The 17,890-nt window shown below is 41.8% G+C and overlaps 1 protein-coding gene across 1 annotated transcript in view; it reads right to left on the bottom strand.

Moving 5' to 3' along the window:
• The window catches only part of LOC104576558 (ubiquitin-associated protein 2), an 87,037-nt gene extending 77,057 nt beyond the window's left edge, over positions 1-9,980 (bottom strand). Inside the window, exon 1 of the mRNA XM_088536680.1 lies at positions 9,953-9,980. The gene's annotated coding sequence lies outside the window, so the exon portion shown is untranslated. The remainder of the gene's footprint in view (positions 1-9,952) is intronic.
• Positions 9,981-17,890: the final 7,910 nt, after the last annotated feature.

The following is a 17,890-nucleotide window of genomic DNA, read 5'->3' as shown; positions in this document are numbered from 1 at the left end:
CTGCTGCTCTCCACTATCACTACGTCTTTTCAAGCCAGACTAGCTTATAATATAAATTTAAGAATCAATTTTTTCAGATGTTTGCCATGTTACACATGGAATTAGTGCATAAAGATTTCCTTCCAAAACATCTTTCCTCTTGATAAGCCATTAAGAAAATACATTTCACATGATTCACTAGTTTTCTTAAAGCTTATGTGTCTTACTGTCATTTAACCTAAACTTTTTTATTTAGGAGTCCTTTATCAGTGTACTGTATTTATTACAATGCTGTAACTAAAAGTCACGGATTCCATGCTTGGCCCACAGAGGTAAACTTACAGGTATCAGTTTTAGAGGTCATACTGTACCTATGAATCTTCACTGAACACACAGCTTGGTTATGTCAATCTTTAAAACCATTTCGCCATAAATATCAGTTAGTTTCTTTTAACAAAGAGATGTCGTAGGTACATTGAAGTTGAGGATTGGTTAAGAAACTATTATAAGCTTTACAACTCAGATGACAAACTTGAGTTTTTTCTTGGTCAAAGTTGATCAAACAAATCACATACTATTCTACAGGTGGCACAATTTCAGACATTTATAGAATACTATTAAAAATCCTAGCAAAAATAACTGCTAAACATACTTGCAGTAAAAAAAATAAATAAATAAGGTAGTGCTATAAAACAAGTAAGCAATGGTACACAAGTTTAAAAGAAAAACAGTATGATGATTTAACATACTCTCAATTTAACACATGAAAACTGCTCTTCAAGTTCAAAGAGTACAATGTCCCAATATACAGCATTTTAAGAACTAACATCTTGAAGAAGAAAAAAAATAAAATAAAATAAAAAATGCAACTTAGCATGTCGACATGCTTCCTCTGATAAAAAAAAAAAAAAAAAAAAAAAAAAAGTCCAAACACACACAGTTAAGGCAGCAACCTCTCCAACCAAGGCTGTAATCAGGAGAAAGTAAATAGCTGAAGCTACTCTGTCTCATCTTCAGAGCCTCAAAATTTGCAAATCTGCAAGAGTTTACAGTATTTTTCTAAAAAATAAATAAATTCCACAAGAAGTAGCCACTGGCCTTTTCAAAAATTAGGAAAATTTTCTCAAGAAAAACTCCTGACCCACCTTCTTGTAGTGTTTGAAACTCCAAGGCACCAGGCACTGCTATGACCTTAGTTAAAATACCATAAAAGAACCTTGCACCAGAGCCAGAGCTCAGCAGTTGTCATGAAAGTTACTGTGAGATCACAGCTGCATCTCAGGACCTTCTTTCCAGGAGGGAATGCAAGAGAGTGACAAAAACATGACAAAACAGCTCTCAATACACTTCATTTAAACTTCACAGAGTACATGGACCTGAGAGCAGCAATTTTGTGGAGTAGAATTATTACTTTTACTTATTCACAAAACTGAATTTGAAGAGTTACAAAAACATCCAAGAAAAAAAAAATATTCTGTGCTCTTCTCAGAATTTTATTCCAGAAAAAAAGAGGAGAAGGAAAAGGCACATTAAATAGACTGTTGTTCCCAAAGGCATTCCCTTAAAGCAATCCAGCTCCTCAAAGGCTATATATATACACGCACACACACACACAATTAATGCAAACCAAAAAAAACCCTTAAACACAAAACAGTAAGACTAAGGCCTTCTATCCATAGCTGATCAGTTAAAATTTAATATGTATCACACACATAAGCGCAATGTTTTGTGTTTAAGAAAAACATTTCTTCGATTAAATGTTGTTATTGTTATGAAATTAAAATAAATAAATAAAATGGAAGCCCATTGGGTTCAACGTTACATAAAAAATGCTAGGATTAAACCCTGGGAGTCAAAAATCAACCTCACACTAATGTGAAGCACAGAAGGCTGGAAACTTACAAAAATAATAATTACAACAACACAACAATATTTACCTGGGGCTCAGTGGTCATTAGAAGTTTCAATACACATGAAATCAAAAAATGGAAACTGTACTTTTAAGCAACAATTAGGTCAATCTAAAATTTTTAATGTTGTGAACAATTTTTTTTTTCAAAATTTGAGATAAAAATGCAGCATAGGACTTGAGTACCTAATTTTCCATTAGCTCCTTCAAAAGTTTTGATCTTTGTTTCCAGAACCTACTGTTTATCAACATATAAAGATATGTACTTTTAAATCATAATTTTATTTTTGCTCTGTTGTTACTTCATTCAGTCTGTGTTACAGAAATGTATAGCAACATTTTAGTTATTTTTTAAACTCCTGTAGCTATAAAGCTTTGGTTTCAAATAGGACTGTAAAATATTCAAGGCATCTTTATAAAGTTTTGGAACAACTCAATGGCACCTTTTCATCATCATCTTTAACTAGAAATTTGGGTTATTTTAAAAACACGCATAATTCTAAACATACACAACACAGGCTAAGTATGTTAAGTCAGTATTTCAACAAAGTTGAAGATATGCCAGAACTTGCACTGTTTGGAAGATCAGTTTACACCTGGTCCTGGAAAAGCCAAGCACATCATGTTTCCCAAATTGGGCTTAAAGACTTCAATAGAGCAGAGCTCCACATTTTTTTTTAACCATAAAATATCTTACTACCATAAAACATGAATAGTAGAATAATTGTCTTCAGCTGAATGCTTTTAAATTCTACTATTAAAGTTTAAACTTACATTTAGCAATGTAGTTTTTGAGCTATGTTTATGTGAGGTCATCTGGCAAATTACGCAAGAAGTCTGAAGTTAAGATTTTTTCAGGAAATATAAGTGGTAATGGTCTCACTACATTAAATAGTAGAGCTAAGTGAATCCCTAAACAGAGCTAATTTTCCTATCCCCACAAATACCAGGAGATAGCTTATCCCTGTTCCCTTCAACACCTCCCCACCCCCCCTCAAAAAACAAACTTAAACTGAAAAATGTATTGCCCCGTGTTTACATTCCTATTTGAACTTATGAAAAAATAGTAAATCACTGTTGACCTAGACCTATAAGTGCAAAATAAAAATGTGTTTATAAGAAATACTAGAAGAAATAGGCACAAAGCACCATCTCATAACTTTACACTTCGTGTTACTGAAGCCCCACTTGCTACACAGTTAGATACTAACAGAGCAACAGCCCTCAAAAGACTGAAATACACTCACAGCATCAAATAATTCACCCTGTTAAATTAACATATGCAAGAAGTGCAGAGAACAGATACTCCCTTCCACCTCTCAGAGTGCTCCATTAGGTCTCATCACTCCCAGTGCTATTTCATTTTTAACCTTGAGTGCAGTTTATCAAAGCTGGAATTTTGTTTGTTTACAGAGACACACCTAAGGCTTCCCAGCATTAACAGCTTGCTTTCTGCTGCTATGAACCAGACTCTGGATAATTTAAATGAGCAAATAAAAGTAACAATCTGTCACACCACTCGCTGATCCTAAGCACCAAATTCTTCCTCCCTTTTTCTCTCACCTCAAATCTGACTTAATACCCCCAAGTCACACCCTGCCCTCACCTGTCCTCACTTCACAGGCGGCTCGGTTTGACTCTCCCGCTACAGGCCACGCTGAAACCTCTTCCTCAGGCACAGGAGGGAACACACTATCAGCAGAACAACCGATCCCAACTTTTCTGCAATATATTAGGCAACTGCAAGGGGAAAGGTTGCATGTCAGCTTTTCAGTGAGAGTGGGATATGCAACCACAACACCAGCTCCAAGCCACACAGCTCTCCTTGCAGTCCCCATGAGGATAACGGCCACCACCCTGGTTAACTTCTGTTCTCTCCTGCATCCAGTTCCAGTCCCAAACATCTATTTTTTTTGGCTAAGCAAGAAAGCTTTTAGTTATCACACACTGACTCAACGTTCAAAACTTGCTTGGTCTGGCCTGCAAGGTGAGATGCGTCACTCAGTATGTTTTCATGTTAGATTTTGCTTAGATATCCAAATCAACTGAAAAGGGATGGTTCTTCGGTCTGCTGGGCCTGAATTCCCCCATATTTAGGGCAGGCCATTTCCTAGCTACAGAAACATCATCTTCTATTGATTCTATTGAGTTATCTTAATACATTTATGCAATAAGTAGTTAAATTTATCAATTTTCCCTCTGCTCCCATCCATAACACAAGTATTCAGGAGCACCCTACCAGTCAGTAGAACCAGCACAGGAGACAAGTCATACAAATATTTGAGGTAATTTTTTCCCAGAAGAAACTAATTCGCCGTTATTTCTTTTCAGGGGACAGTTCAAAAACAGCTATCCCAACATTTCTCAGACACTGCATGATTACCCATGAAGTCATTTTAACCATGCAACCCCATTTTAAAATTTTGCTACAGTTTTGCTACTCTTTTCTTTCCATTTTGCTCAAGAATAAGGCAGAGGTGGATCCATTTCACTTTACCAGGATCTGTGCAACTACAAAGTTTTGTTAATCCCATTACAAAGTACTTAAAAAAAAAAAAAAAAAATCATTCTAATGTACAGCAAACTACTCAATATGCAGAAGTGCAACAAGAACTCAGCCTAAGATGCCCTAAGCACTATATATGCCCGAGACCACCATTCACAATCCATGCAATTTATAGACAAAACATACATAGGACTTAGGTGATTTTATCACTGTCAAAAGATTAACTTTTTGACCCATTTCTCTACTAGAGCACATGGATTTTATTACAACTTTCAGTTCTGCTAGAATTTGGGTATCCAATTACACCATGATTCATGTTTAAAATATGAACCTTGCTACACTTTTGGATATACATTTAGAGAAAATGCTGCAAAAACCATTCACCTTTCTTCCCATCATGAGTCATGAACTACTATCATCTGCACCTCTCCTAAATTCCACCTTAACCCCCCCCCCCACACACACCTTTCTCAAAGGCATAGAAGATGTTTAAGTTTGCCTCAAGGACAATATATTTGGTTACGTAAAAATAAAAGGGCTTAAAATTGACAAACTTATCAAAATTGCCCACAAGCAGCTTCATTATGGACAACCCTCAAATTCCAGCAGAATTCCAGACAGTCACATAAAGAGAATTTCTATCATTCCTGCAATTAAGGCAAGTACAATAAAAATCACTAGGACTTATAATCTACCATAATACATCAAGAGAAAAAACTGCAGACAATGAAGACTGAAGTACAGGTATAAAATTCCTTACAGCAAGGTGCTTTTTAAGGTGTAGTTTCTTCCATAGCATCCCACAGCAATTATAATGCTATAGAAGAACTATTCAAGGAAAATAATGTGTATTTTCCTAAGACACAAAAAAAAGTTTCTGGACATGGCTGCTCTCTGAACATCAAGAAGAAGCAAAGAAAGGTTAAGGATTTATCAGAAGCCACAAACTTTTCACAGACACTGAGGAGAGGAGAGAAAAAAAAAGAAAAAAAAAAGAAAAAAAGAAAAAACCACACACACACACACACTTTCACATACTCATTAACTTGCCTCCACCAAGCTCATAATACTGCTTTGGTCTTCTCTAAACTTGATTTCAGACATCTTGGCACTTACACCAGGTTCAAAACACTCCAACTTGTTCAGTGGCTACTGAAAAAAGGCAAAGCACAAGCCTTGGAAGTGCAATGTGGCTTCTCTGAGCCTTGTTCCTCCCCATTGCTTGTGGACCCCCAAAGTTAACATCCCTAAGTTAGGTCACTGTTTCGTCAGGCTCAATATGGATCACAAGTCAGTGGCCTGAAGAGCTTGCGACCAAAATGTGAAATAAAAGACCAGTACCCAAAGATAGCTGCAGCCTGAGCATCAGGAGCAGGGACCAGACTTACAGGGAACAGTAAACTGTGAGCTCTGTACACACAGTCCCTTTCAGGGGGAGATTTGGCACCAGGATTCATTTCAGATTCACACTGCTGAAATTTACCTAAGTTCACCTGCAAGATTTAAAATCAAGCAAGAAAAGTAAATGCAAGACTTTAAAGAAAAAAAATAGATCAGTCATTGCCCCCAAATACAGTAAAGTGTGGACAATATGAACACAGGAGATACCAGTCAAATGTTTATCATTAAATATCCATAATTTGGTTAACATTTAAAACTAGATATAATAAGGAAGTATGTTGTTTGCTCATTCTATCAATCACTCAAAATACCTGCTTGACAAAGATACAGGAGAAAAAAAAAAAAACAGTTTTCTTTGCTCAAAAGCAATCTCAATATGGTCTTTAAAGCATTAGCCTGTAAACACCTACTTGTAGAAACAGTGTTGTAGTCATAAAAATCACAACCGATGTTCTCAAATTCTGCTCAACTAGCATCTCTTGTAGATCTGGAATAAACTGTGTTTCTTGTTTCATATTTCATATGGTTTCAAACCATAACATTCAGAACAGGAGTACTACTTTGGGTGAACCCCAAGTTTTGGGAAGGATGGAAGCTCTCAAAATTGGAAACATGTTTGTTTTTAATGCAAATTGGTACATTTAACCAGGTTAGTGGCTCTTCCAAGCTAATCTGTTGGAAGGCTGATTTTAAAAAAGGGAAAATGGAGGGGGAAAAAGAAAAGCTTGATGAGTTTATCTTCAGAAGAGGTCAGAGTGTGTCCCAGCTTTCACAAAGACAGCCAGGAGAAAAAAAAAAAAAAAAAAAAAAAAAAATCAGAACTGAGAGTATAAACAACTCCATGCAAGGGAACAACATGCAAAATTATTCACGCAACCTACCTTGGAAGTTTTATAATCTATGCAGGACATAAAACAATGTGCTCAGCAAGAGAGCTGTAGTAGAAGCAAGCTGAGCAAGCCATGAGAACTTAAGCATAACCTTTAATCTACCTGGTAAATGCAGGACTGCATCTTTAGTCACTGTTTTATCCTTTGCAGTACTGAGCAGAGGGGAAGCTGAAGATCGCATGCTACTAAGCTGCAGGAGACTTCCAGGCGAACCAGGAATCCTGACAGTTATTTGGACAAAATTTAACAGTGTACTTTCATGCTACAGCAAAATGGAGAAAAATTTTGTACTTTTTTTTTGGAAAATAAAAAAATAAAATAATTTCAAGTAATTGCAAAGGAGCTACTTCAAGCTTTTCATTATAGCTCTCACTGTAAGAACATAATTGGTTTAGGGAATTTATTTGAGAAATAGTACAAGTCCAAACCAGGTCTTCCCTGGAAAGCAAATTTGTATGTAATGGACAACAAATGAGCAGACTATATCAGTTAAAAAAAAAAAAAAAAAAAAAAAAACACCACACACACACACACATCAAAACACTACCACAGAAACAAAAGCATTTTAGTAGATACTATTTGTATTTCCACTCATGTTTTGAAGCATACAGATACATCACTAGGAGAGTTTCATTAATCTGTTCTCTTATAAAGGGGAAAGTTTTTTTTTATTATTTTTTTAAAAAAAACCAAGGTCATACAATGAAAATCTGAGAGCAAAACAAAGTTCTTCAGAGCTGTGAACCTGTGCTTTAACTAAATAAAAGTCAAAAGATACATTAACAGATATATATTTGCATGCTTATTCTCTCATGAAAACCCTATTCCAAGTATCAATTCTAAACATTACTGAAATCACTAACAAACATTTTTATTACACTAATTATTAATAAAATATTAATATTTATGATACATATATTTCTCGAGCACTATTAATTATGCTACTAAGACTATTATCACTAGGGGACACTAGCAAGAGATATAATACATACCAAAAAAATCATTTTATTGGGAAAACATGACTTGAATTACAGTCAGTGGGAAAAAAACATAGAAAACCAAAAATTTACTTGTAAGTTCTATAAAAGATTAGCTTAAAATTTGGAAAACTGAAAAAGGGGGGGGGGGATTTTAGCGATAATTCTGTTAGCTTCAAAGTCACCTAGAATGGTTAAATCCTCTCTCATGGTACCAAGATCCCTTTTGAGGACTTGGCAGAACTACGCAAATGAAACAGCCTTAATTTATGAATTTCCATGCCTTTCCTTCCCCCCCCCCCCCGTTTTTGCTATAAAAAAAATAAATCAATACACTAGCAGAACTGCAACTAGAAAAAGCAGAATAAAGCTCTCCCACTTTTCTCTGCTCCCCTTTTAAGTCACCAGATGTTGTTAAGCTTATAAACACGCATGCACTCATTTCCCAGAGCCTATAACTAGTGTAAACAAATTTAGTTAACTCAGTCTCTCCACATAACACTCTAGGAGCCCCAAAACATCATCAATGCTGCAAACTGATTTAGCCTCACTCACCTTCAAGTTGCCTGGTGTAGGGTTAAAAATAAAATCTTTAAACAAGTTGGATCAAACCACCCCACAGAGATCAGGTACAGGTATAAATACTGAGCCAGTCAGGTAGAAATCCAACCCAGGTTCTGCTAGAATATAAGATATAACCCAAGGAATTGCTCAAAAGACCTGTATATTAGAAAATTATTAGAAAAAGCAAAGGCTTAGAAAAACAAAGTTGATGGTGTTGGTTGTGAAGGGCTCCATTTCAATGGAAAGTGCTGCTGCTCCAGGCCTGCACATTCTCCCCCTCCCTTCCCTTACATCCAGCTCCAATTTCTCTCCTTAAAAAAAAAAAAAAACAAACAAACAAAAACAGCTGCTCTCACACCAGGAAGGCCCCTCCATTTCACCAGCCACCACCATCCCAGAGGCTGCTGCCTTATTATTGGCATTCATCATTTACTCAGAGATGACTGGGGCCTGACTGCTACTTAGCAGTGAGAACCAGCAGGCTGGCACTCTCAGCTTCCCCTCGCATCACTCAACACAACCCCCTTGGTTTCTGTTTCACCAACTGCATATTCCTTTGAACACAACGAGAAGGGCTCTGCACATCCAGGCTCCATGTGTTAACACACACAGAAGAGAGAAGCATCAAGTCTGCTTCACCCTGACCTACTCCCAGGCCGTATTAAATAGCGCTGCAGACATCAGAGCTTTGCAGCTGGGTTTGAAGGGCAAATGAATCCCTTCCTACACATAGTTTCTTGTGTGTTTTGAGCAATTTGCTTTCCTGACGTGATTTCCTTCAGGAAATACAGCAAGCACCCCAAAGCCTGCTTTTTTTCTAATGCACATAAGCAAGCCCAGCAGCAAAGGCCTGCCCCGACTTAAAACTCTCAGTGAGTGCACATGGTCAGAGGTGAGGAAGGACAAGGCAGAGCAGGTTAACAGGGAGGACGGTTCATTCCCAGCCACATCCTCAGGTAACCTGCTGCTGCAGTTGGGATGTTGTTGTTGCAAATTTGGGGCGGCTGCAGTCACAGATTCTGACCCAGCCACCCTGCCCCCCTTCCCAGGGAGAAAGCCCACAGGAAGACAAGAGGAAAGGCAACACAGGAGCCACGGTGCAGGCCAGGTACTGAGCAGATCCATAGCTACTCATCCACTTGCTCCTCTCCAGAACTGCCAGCTCTCCCAGAACGGGCCGGGGCCTGGAACAGCCCCTCAGCTCCCACAGGGCCCGTGGGAAAGAGGAGGAAGGGGAAGCGCGAGGCTGCAGAGCCCCCGCTGTAGCACCGCGGCGCCAGGAGGCCACAGCGCTTCCTTGGATGAGACCGAGCAGGGCAGGCGGTAGCTCCAGGCCCCTCCGCGGCACGTGGAGAGGATGAAGCCACCGCCCGGCTCCCTCCCGCGGCCCCTTCCCGGGCGCCCGCAATGTAGGGTAGGGCGCGGGCTGCCCACAATGAAAATGCCGCCAGCAAAAGCGGAGCAGAACTGCCTCCGCCGCCCTCGGGCAGTTAAGGGGCGGGGAGAAGAAATTAGCGCGCGCCCTCTGACCGTTGGGCTCCCCCCGCGCGGCGCGGGCGGGCGGTGGGGGAAGGGGCCCGGCCCCACCAGCGCTGCATCTCCCAGCCTCAAGGCGGGAGGTGGGAGGACACGCATTGCGGGGGGGGGGGGAGCGGCCGCTGGCCAGACTCATGCCCCCCTCCCCACTCGCCCCCAGCCCCCTCGCGCGCGCGGCCCCGCTCAGTACCTGCCCAATGTGCTCACAAAGCACCAGCACCCACCAGCGTCACGTAACCACCCCTCACGTCCCGCTCTCCCTTCTCCTGCTCCACACGCGCGCGAGGCCGCTCCCCCACCACGTGACGTGACGCAACGGCGCGCGTGCACTCTGCTCTTCCGCCCGTGTCACGTGAGCGACAGTCAGGTGAGGCGCTCGCCGCCGGGAGTGACGTCATGCGGCGGCGGCGCTGAGAGCGGGTGTTGGCTCCCGCTCGCGGCGGCGCTAGTTCCTGTTGAGGGCCCCGTTTTTGCCTCCTTTCTCTTGCACCCTCAGTCGTTATGTCCAGGTGCTCAGAGCCCCGGGCTCTCCGCAGTTCCCGGTTCCTTCCCGATGTGCTGGGCTGTCACCGGGGATCTACAGCCGCCCCAAACCTTCCCCGGTGCAGGAGCACCCTGCGGCTTCTCAGTGCCTGCACCGTTTCCCAGAGCAGCGCCCTGAACAGCTGGAAATTGAGAAACAATTTTGTGCTTATGTGTGTTTTTTTATTATTGTTTATATACTTATTTACTTGACACTCCTTGCCTGGGCTAGGTGCCTGGAGGCCTCGTCGCCGGGAGGAGCCCCGTGAGGCACAGGGCCAAGGGAGAGCTGCAGTGCAGGAGGCAGCAGGTGCTGGGTTGGCCCAGAGCTCCAATAGCCCCCTAGGCTGAGCGGGAACAGGGCAGGCAGAGAGGAGTGGAGCTGGCTGGGCTTCCAAGGAGGCTCTGAGTCGGGCTGTGATCCAGGGAACAAGAAAAACAAATACATAAAAGAATCTTTTCTTTTTTCCTCCTATGTCCAAAATTGCACCTGTGACCTCATGTATTCCTTCTGAGGAAGACCTGGCACATTACAGGCCCTTACATTACAGGAGGCACCTTAGCCCCTGTGGAGATCTGTCTCTGTGTAACAACATCAGGGTGTGAGATTTTGGGATGCCTGCTCATCCCCTGGTGTTTCCAGAGAGAAATGTGCTCTGTTTTTTGTCCCTTCCTATGGTCTTGTATCCACTACTGCTGTTCATTCCCTTTGGCTTGAGCACCAAGCTGTCCAGGCGAGTAGAGCAGAAGGGCATCAAATCTCCTTTTACTCTAGCCAGTATCTGAAAACTAGCCTATGTTGCTTGTGATCCTGACTTCTCCGCTTAGCCAGGACACACAGATTTAAAAGACCCAATTCCTTGATTTCTATTACATAGATAGGCAGGAGCCACAACAGCTCCCACCGTTTGAATGCAGCAAGACTGCTCCATCCCCATCTTCTCCCAAGAAAACAGAGGGGATTGTAGAGAGAAGTTGAGCTGCTGCCCAAACAGCACACAGGTCATGTTGATTTTTTCTTGAGGCAGCTGTTGATATTTTGCTTTATTGCTATTGGGGGAGGGAATTAATTACAGCTCTACACAAAGTTTCACAGGCTTTGTGACAAACGTGTCTGTGGCTCTATAATCTGTGCAGATTTAATTGGCAGTATTAGCATTCTTACATCATGATTTGACAATCCTGTGCTAATCGAGGTGGATGCTTGACAGGCAGCACACAATAACAAAGGGTGAGAGCTCTTGGGATGCTCTAGTCAGCTGGTGTGGTGCCAGCTGGAGGATGTCACTGAATAACACAGAATCTAGCCTAGGAGCATTTGGAATAAGGCAATTAAACAAGGATACCAGGACAAAAAGCAGTGTGGACTTCTTTCTGCTATACGTGGAGTAAATACAAAGGGGAAAGCAGTGTATTCTACTATTGGAGCTTCGAGAGGAGAGAGAGAGACATAAAATAAGGGAGGCTCAGGGACAGGGATCCTCACCCTTGCTCTGGATCGCAGAACATCGGGGTGGGAGAGGAGACCCTCAACTAGACGGAGCAAAAGTTTGACAAGGCCTGACAGACAAATCCTACCTGCTTAGCTACTTAACCTCTGCCTCTGTCAGGACTTCAGCAGCTGTTACAAGGATCTGCAACCTTTTGAGTTTTCCAACTACTAAAAAATATTCCAGGGGAGGAGCAGATCCCACTGGGCTGTATTTTTAAGCTTCTTTCAGGTGTGCTTGTCTTAGTCACCTATTGCAGATTTCTTAAATAGTCTCAGTCTGTGTACCACAGGCTAAAAGCCACCGTTGTGGTGAGGTGGCAATCTACTTGTTAGTCAAATTTAGTTTAGCCTTTTTTTTTTTTCAGAAGAAAAAAAGAAAAAGTCTCTTGTTTCAGAAAATTGGCCTACTTCTGTGCTACAGACAGAAAAGGTAAATTCAGAAATTCAGAATGGTAAGACAGAAATAGAGAGCCATCTATTCCTCACAGGCTTGGATAGTAGTGATCTGTCCTCTTGCTAATGGCCACTTTGTCCTGTGCTGTCCACCCTCACCTCTCAGACTGTCCAGACAATGAAGTTCAGAGCAGGTTTTTCTCAATTTAGCCCGAAGTTTGCATATTCTTTGTGTGCCTTTTTTTTTCTCCTCTCTCTAAACAATATCACTTGGTCTAGTAAGGATATTACTCTTCTCTACAAATTGTTCTTATACCCTTAACCAATCATACTTGCATCAACAGCACTTCTTTTCTCCAAAAAGGTATTCTGGTAGCCCCAAGAGAGCCAACATCATTCATTCATTCCCACAGACTCCACGAAGAAGATGCTCCATGCTAAAAAAAACAAACTTGACTTTAAGATTTTTAGTTGAGATTGCAGGGATATAGGAGTTCTCTTATAGTTATAGTGGAACAATTGAAAAGGTTGGATGTACGTCAAGAGATGTTACTATTGGGTGTACCAGGAGTTGCTGCTGCTTTAAGACTTGGGATGAGGTTCCTAAAAATTCAGTCTAGAAATTGGTTTTAATGCATGTATGTTAATATTCATGCTGAAGCTAGGCTTCATCAATGTTTGTACTTGAAAGGGTTGCCATTTCAGGTATGGAAGCAAGCCTATCTAGTATAGATGCTGTTCACTGATTCGGAATATTAATGGTAGAAAGGGTAATGATAGAGTTGCCTGATCTTGATAGAGTTGCCTGATCTTCCTATAGCCCAGGCCATTAAAATTCCTAACACCCAAGGGCTTCATTAGTCTCTTGTGTTTAAGCATCATCCTGGGAATTCACATTGGATTGCTTGTTCACTACAACCCTAAAATCCTTTCAGTTGGTGCCTTCCCAGGGGCAGACCATAATCTGTAGGTGAAGCCTGCAGCGCCTGCTCCAATTTTTCTAACCTTGTAATTTGGCTGTATTAAAAGGATGATGCATTTTCACGTGACCAGATTCTGAAATTGCTCTGTGAAACTGCCTTATCCTCCTTGTTATTTTCTATTCCTCCCAAACTTTCCCATCTGATGTGACTTTGGGTTTATTTCCAGATTGCTGGAAGAGACTGTTTAACACATTGGAGCCTGGTGTAGATCCTGCCGAGCCTCATTAAAAACACCTTTTTCAGGAAGGATGTTGGCAGTTCTTAATCCATGGGGCACATGCTGTGCTAATGGTGAGTGCTGCCTTGTTCCATCATACTCCCAGATTTAATTCTGACATCTTTATCAGCCATACAATCTCTAGGAATTAAGCAGGCTTTGTTTTACAAGACTTGTTTTATACAGTGTCATGTTGCCAAGTATTAGCTGTGGTGGTAGCCTTAAATTCTTTATTAATCAAATCCCTTGTCAGTTTTCCATTTTTTTTTTTTTGCCTGCCTGTTACATCAAGGAAAGCAGTCTATAGGAATCTGGTCACCCCTCTGCACCCTGCTCAAACAGTGGTGCACTTCCAATCTCCTGTAATTTCCAAAGATTAGAATTATCCCCATCAAGCCAGAAATTTCCTTGGCCTTCAAGAGATCTTGTGTGCAAATACTCTAGGCACAGTGATAGAAAAGCATTTTCTTACTGTTAAATGTTATCAGTCAGAGAATTGGTTAATAAATATTTTTGTCCCACTGTGACACTAACATAGTATCCTGCTTCTCAATGGAACAAATATTTTTGAAATGCTTCTACTTTTACAAACTTTTTTTTTTTTTTTTTTTTTGCAAAAAGTTAATACCTTTAAAGCAGTCTCCTAATGGTTCAGCATGATGGCTAGAAATTGTTCATTACGAGCTAATAAGTTGTTGCAAGCAAAAACATTGCTTTGCTAGTATAGCCGACAACAGTTCCTCTAGCAGAATAATGCAGAGGAATTTGCTCTGTTTCTCTTCTAATTTAAATTATGGCCCAATCATAATTTCTCTCTGAAATGTATCCCAGTTTCAGATCAACCACACAGACACACAATTTGTCTTCACACAGAGCTAGTGTGGGGCTGAGCTACTCACTCATCCTGGAGCACAAGTGCAAAGCTATTTCAGTTACCTGGTCGCACAGACATGAGCCAGGCCATGGCTGAGTTGATGTGCAGCTTTATTGACCTAATGCTGTGCCCTGTTAGAAACTTTTAAGCCTCCCTGCTTCATGCTCTCCAGTGTTTCTCCCAGTACTTACAGAGCATCTGCCTTTATCAGCTGGGTTCTGATGTGCCTAGTGGAATCTCATTGCTCCCTTAATCCAGGTACTGGAGATGCATCTGTAATTAATTGGTAATAAGATGGTAGAGTTGTAAACAGGAAACTAGAAGCTCCATTATTTGCTCTTTTCCCTAAACTTCAGCTTAGGATAAATGACAGCCATTTTTATCCTGTAATGTATTTTAGAGAATGTGTAGAATAGAATGTCCAAGGATATTTGCCAGCTATAGTTAAATGCCAGTCACCTGCTATAAATTATAAAAGGGCAATTTGAAGATGCTACTGGCAGTGGTGGGAACAAATCATTGAGCTTGAAAGGGCAGGGCAATAGAGATTGGTAAAAAGCTAAAGCTGAGTTCCTGAGGTCAGCAGGAAAGAGATGCTCCTAGAAGGACAAATAACAGGTGGCCCTTACCCTAGAATTTCATTCCTGGAAGAGGGAAGAAAAAAAAAAAAGAAGAAAAAAAAAAAAAGGTCTCTAGGAAATGGCTTTAGCAGACAGCAAGATCAAATACAGTTTTAGCTCGATAGTGCTTTCCCTAGCAGCTCTGCTGGCCCAGCTGCTGCGTAGTGCCCCGCATCTCTCAGCTACCACAGCAAGCGAAGAGATGGGTCACGCTTTCATTTGCTAGAAACAGTCCAAGCAACAGTCACGCTGACTTTTTGACCACAGCTCTGCTAGGTGCCCATGGCTCATCTGTTATCTCTCCCAGCTTGTGGTATCCCTTAATGAAGAGGAGCAGGTAAGAGCCTCCATGCAGGATGGTGCTTGGAGTAGCAGATCAGCAACTCCCAAGCGCCATGTTGGCAGCATGCTCTCTTGAGCTATGCAGGGGGCTGAACCCATCCCAACACTGTTTCTTTTTTTTTATTCCAGATAAGGAGGTTGTTGGGGGGAACTGAAGAGGTTGGGAGACGAAGTGCTGAGGTGCTTGTTTTCTGTTCATGGTGAACTTGTTCACTTTCAGTGACCCCAGAAAGATGTCACCCGTGTCCCAAGAACACTTCAAGCACCGTGTTTCTGGCATCTCATTTGTATATCCATTTACAGGGTGTATCACCTTGAAAGACCCTGTACTGGGAAAGGTTATGCTAGTCATCCATCAAGCAGCAGACAGGATGAGCACAGCTATGGTTAGGAGGAAGGAACTGCGCAGAAAAAGCTATTCCCCCACTGCAGCTGTCTTTGGCTGCCTTGCTCTGCAGCAGTGGTGCTACCAAACAGGAAGAGCCGAGATCCCAAGTCACAAAGGTCAGAAACAAAATACACCTGAGCAGGGAAGTGATGACAGCAGAGCAAACCTGCAACAGCTGGGCTGGGAGACTGAAGATTGAGTGTTGAAAGGGAGAGATAACATGCACTCTCCCAGTGTTTGTACTGTACAGTGAAAGCACAATCTGTAGCAGCCTGGACCTGGCACGGTCTCCAGGCCAAGGAATGCAATGCATCTCCTCGCAGATCTGCAGCCAGAAATTACCATGGCCACAGGCACACATGCCAAGCACAGACTGTGAGAAAACACTGAGGGAACTGGCACTAAGTTTAAGGAGTGAAGTCTAAGAAGTCAAGACTTTGACCATATAAGAGTTTAAAAACACAACAAACTAATTACTACAAAGAGATGAGCTGCAGTGGGGAAGGGAACAAACTATGCTCCATCTGCAACAATGAATAGGAAAGCAAGGGGACCTGCAGGCCAGAGAGATGGGATAAAATGGGTGAATGCTGGAATCAGCTGCAGAGAGAACTTCAATATTCATTGCTGGGACACACATCTAGGACCAGCACACCAAGTACCGACTGTGTTGGGACTCCCTGAGGTTCTCAGCATCCCCTATCCCTTCTGGCCCTATGAGCCAGCTTACAGGTTCCATGTGAGAGCTGTACTTGATGGAACATTGGATGCAGCAAGGAGCTTTTAAATAACCCTCACGGCCAGAGCCACTTCCACAGCTTGAAGAAAGTGCTCCTCCATCCTCGTTTTCATAAGGCTTAGAAACAAAGAGTTGACAGGATAGGAAAGCTCAGGCTTTGGGCCAGGTTCTGCATTCAGTGGACAGAGCAACTGTCCAGAGAGAAAATGTGACCATCCAGGAACAAAGTGCAGCCCACAGGCTGTTCACCTCCAACTCTCACACTGATACAGTGGCACAAGCTCATCTAAACCTAGGGATGGAACACACAACGAGCCAGGAGGGGCAGACTGTAATACCCCACTTTTTTTCCAGCCACATGTGTGACTAGCTCCAGGGCTAGAGGAATTTGTTTACTTATTTCAGCCTTCAACGTTTGTTGCAGAACTGACATTCACAGGCTTTGGGGACTCTCCTCATAGTTCCATTTCTTTGGGCATGAGGAAGCCTCAGTAACCCCTACTACAGCACCAGAGCTAGTGCAGCTGGAGTAAGTGCCTCCCAGCTTGCCTGCAAAGCTGCAATTTGCCCAAGAAAAAGCCCATGTGTTTCAGGGACAGGCCATATGCAAATAAGAAGGGGAAGAGGAGCTGCTTTTAGGCACATGGCTTTGAGCTTAGATAGTTTTTCTAAGAACATTCCTACTCTTCCCCAACACCACCTTCACAAGTCCAGCCAGGGAAAAAGCAGCAGTAAAATAGGCCAGCTATACAGAAATCTCCACTTCTGAGCAATGAGGAGATGGTGGCAGATCAAGTGCTGTAGATACACACTTCTGGTGCAGGAGACCTCTCTGAAATCCTTAGTCCTGTACTTGCATTCTGTACTGTTCCAACACCCAAGAGGTATTTCCTTCTTATGAAAATGAAATGGTCAAAAGGAAACTCTTAGCAGGAATGAGGTACCAGAACAAGAGAACAGGAAGGGGATGCTTTGAGATCTCTACCAAAGATACTTTGAAGAGCAAAACAGACCCAACCATGTCGTTACGTACATTTCCTATGGAAGGCAAGGAGTATTACTGCAGCTGTACCGTGAACAGGACTGATACTTCAACTAAGAAAAAACAGGAACAAGCTGAGAACCTGCTCTGGGGATATCAGCTCATTTCATTTCCTTTGAATCGGTCATCCAAGCACAGAGGCCAAACTATTAATGGAAAAAAAAACAAAGGCTACTTTCTCTCAGCATGCTCTGAATTTGCTAGCAACAGGAAGATTTTCAAGTAAAAGAAACAATCAGCCAACACACTATACAAATACATTTTATTTAGAAATACCCATAATAAGATGCACAAATACTTTTTGTTCACCGATTTTCAGATCACACAACTTCAAGTAGTGGAAAAACAAACTGAAGTTAATTACAATTATTCTATATAACAGAGCAGTAGTAAAAGATCCATTTGTCAGACTACAGCATGGTTAACAATACTCAGGTGAGAATGTACAAGATCTAGGTATTTAAAAAAGTGCATGTGTCATGGCCACACACACTAACACGATTTTTCAGAGAGCAA

This window comes from Tinamus guttatus, unplaced genomic scaffold, assembly GCF_059628265.1.
Source record: "Tinamus guttatus ecotype Peru unplaced genomic scaffold, ASM5962826v1 Tinamus_guttatus_pri_ptg000696l, whole genome shotgun sequence".
Classification (NCBI taxonomy): domain Eukaryota; kingdom Metazoa; phylum Chordata; class Aves; order Tinamiformes; family Tinamidae; genus Tinamus; species Tinamus guttatus.
This window is presented reverse-complemented; position numbering and strand designations above follow the sequence as displayed.